At 34.0% G+C, this 3,011-nt stretch overlaps 1 pseudogene; it reads right to left on the bottom strand.

Annotated features, from left to right (window-relative positions):
* Positions 1-208: 208 nt before the first annotated feature.
* On the bottom strand, positions 209-651 carry LOC112829773 (large ribosomal subunit protein eL28 pseudogene; annotated as a pseudogene).
* Positions 652-3,011: the final 2,360 nt, after the last annotated feature.

The raw sequence follows: 3,011 nt of genomic DNA, 5'->3' as shown, positions 1-3,011 counted from the left end.
GTCATAGCAACCTCACTGTTTAAAAAAAATACCTCAAAACAACCTATATGTCTACCAAAGGAGAATGATTACACATTTTATTGTATTTAATATGGAATAATTATAATTGTATATCATTAAATGAATGTATGCATTATTATACACAACATAGATGAATTCTACAAACTTTTTTTTTGTTTTTGTTTTGTTGTTTAAGTAGTTGACATCTTTATTGCTTTGGTGGTAGGGAGCAGGTATTCAGAAGCTCTGGGTGGGGGGATGGCTGCTTTATCCTCATCATCACAGGCTTCTGGCTAGATAGGATAGCACTGGCTCTATGAACAGTGGCCATGTGCAGATCTGGGCTGTCCTTGTTCTTGTGGATCATATCCCGGTTGCTGCTGAGGGTAGTCTGGGTGTTCTTCTAATGGTGATCTGCTTGTAAGAGGTAGCAGGCTTTCTCGGACCAGATCTCTGTTTCTTGACCACCACTACACATTTTCCTTCCACAGCAGGCTCTACATCCACAGCCTTGTGCTAGATCAGCCTATTGTAGCAAAAAGAGTTGTGTGCTTTTGGGTTATTGGAGTCTTTGCTATATGTCTGCTTGTTCCTCTTGATCAGGAAACTGGAACAGGTGCTTGGGACCGCCCATTGCATGTGGGTGGACATAATTGCAACTCCTCTCGCTTGGGTGGCTGGAGGCAGGAAGAGCCACAAACATATTTTTGATGAAAGAAGTCCAGTATAAAGTAATATGAAATGTAGGATTCCATTTATATAAAGTTTGAAACAGGTAAAAATATCTCTGTTGTTAGTAGGCAGTTGTTAACATCAGCAGGGGGTATCTTGACAGAAGGGCATAGAGGGGGTAATGTAGTATTGCTTGATCTAGGTTCTGGTTACATACAGGTGAATATAATTTGTCAAAGTTCATCAAGCTGTACTCATGTTTTATGTTCTATTCTGTATGTGACTTACATTTCAGTATAAAATATACCTTCGTTAGATTGATCTGAAGCAAATATGCAAATTAGATTTCAATGTGAGTGGTAGAATTGCAGTGGTAGAATCGGTAGAATAAATTACTGTTATTTTCATCTATGAAACATTGACTACTGCAGGCATTTCCCTCTCACCATAATCATGTAGCCAACAGCATAAAATATATGGAACAGCTAGTTTCAGACATTGGATGATAGGCACTGAATTTCTATGATGCTTGAATACGGGAAACATTTAAGGTAAACCCTGACATTGTTCCAGCTTACCACAGAGAATGAGTTTCCAGATCACAGCACAGGGAGTGAGATTCCCCAAAGACTCCAGGTTTCAGTGACTTACAGAGGTTGGCATTTAGGGAGGGAGAAGTGGTTAGAATTCATGATGCTGAATACAGATAAATACAGAAAGGTAAGAGGCTGAGAGAGAGAGAGAGAGAGAGAGGGAAAGACCAACAGATCTTTAAAGAACACCTTTAAGTTTTTGGCTGAGTGTTGAACAGCACATACAAGAAAGGAACATCCCCAAAGTAAGCGATAAAAAACAGTGGAAAGCAATAGACTGGACAATGCCCATGGCTCACAAAAAGGGAGAAACAGTTCATATTTCTATCAACGAGATTAAATAAACATCAAAATATATTAAATATGTACAAATATATAAATGTATTAATATACATAAAATATCCAATATATCAATGGATATAATTTTCAGAAGAGTTTCACTTTACTAATGGGCCTATATTAGGATTGGAATGAAGGCTACTCTGGACTCACCATAATAAAGTTTAAATACAAATCTAAGAGTAATCAAACTGATCTTCAAGTAACTTAACTGTGTGTCAGAAAAAAGATCATCACACTTTAAAGGAATATAACAACATAAACAATGTAAATTTGTAATGTCCAACATTCAACTAAAAATTTCAAGCCACACAAAGAGACAGGGAAGTGTGATACATAATCAAGAGAAATATGAATCAATAGAAACAGACCAGAAATGACAAAAATGATGGAACTAGAAGGCTATAACTTCAAAATAGTTATTTTAAGCCTTAGAATATACTCAAGGATGGAAAGAAAAGCATGAACTTCATCAGAGAAAAAGTTGGAGCTACAAAACTGGAAATTATACTGATAAAAAATTTTATTTCTTCAGTGAAAAATATACTAAAGAGAATTAGCAGAAAATTGAAAGCTGTGAAAGTAATAATAAAATTATAAAAAATAAAGCACAGATAAAAATATTTAAAAATAATTAACAGAATGAGGTGTAAAACATTTTTCACTCTAACAGATGAATAATTTTGTTCCAGAAGGGGCAAAAGGTGGAGAATATATAAGAAAATAGTAACAGAAAGTTTTCCAAATTTCCTTAAATTATATCCAAACTGCTAGCATAAGAAAAACACTACACAGGACACATCATTATCAAACTGCTGAAAACCAATAATAAAAAGAAAGTTTAAAACTAAAGACGAAAAAGACACCTTACATACAAGACTAATAAAAAAATTAAAAAAGCAAACAGAAGTTGATAAAGCACATAACCCAGATATAAAAGTTTTTAAAAATACATAATTTTAGAAACAAACATAAGTTAATATTTTTAAAAACAACATTAAAATAGTGATTAAATTAAAATAACAAAATTGACATAAGAACTTGCATAGATACCACACAGATAATTTTACAAGCTTTTTTAGAAATAATTTTTAGAAGTAATTATTCCAATTTTATATAAGGTAGGCTAAATGATTTTGAAAAAGCATGATCAACCCTCCTCATTATATGAGTAGTGAAATTTTGCCTACCAAGCAAAGTCAGGCAGGTTGGTTATGTCTTTTCTACCTTAGTACAAATGAAATCCTATATGGCCTAACACAGACAGAGTGGCTGGGAAGTATGGACCAGCTTGGAGCAACATTATTATTTTAAAGAGATAAAGTCCAGAAAGAATCTACTACCAATTATGACTTGGAGGGACAAATCCTAAATTCATGAGAGAAAGGGATGGGAAGAAGAGAAAAA

Source organism: Callorhinus ursinus, unplaced genomic scaffold (genome assembly GCF_003265705.2).
Source record: "Callorhinus ursinus isolate GAN/ISIS: 27379988/994484 unplaced genomic scaffold, GSC_fseal_2.0 scaffold21, whole genome shotgun sequence".
NCBI lineage: Eukaryota > Metazoa > Chordata > Mammalia > Carnivora > Otariidae > Callorhinus > Callorhinus ursinus.
This window is presented reverse-complemented; position numbering and strand designations above follow the sequence as displayed.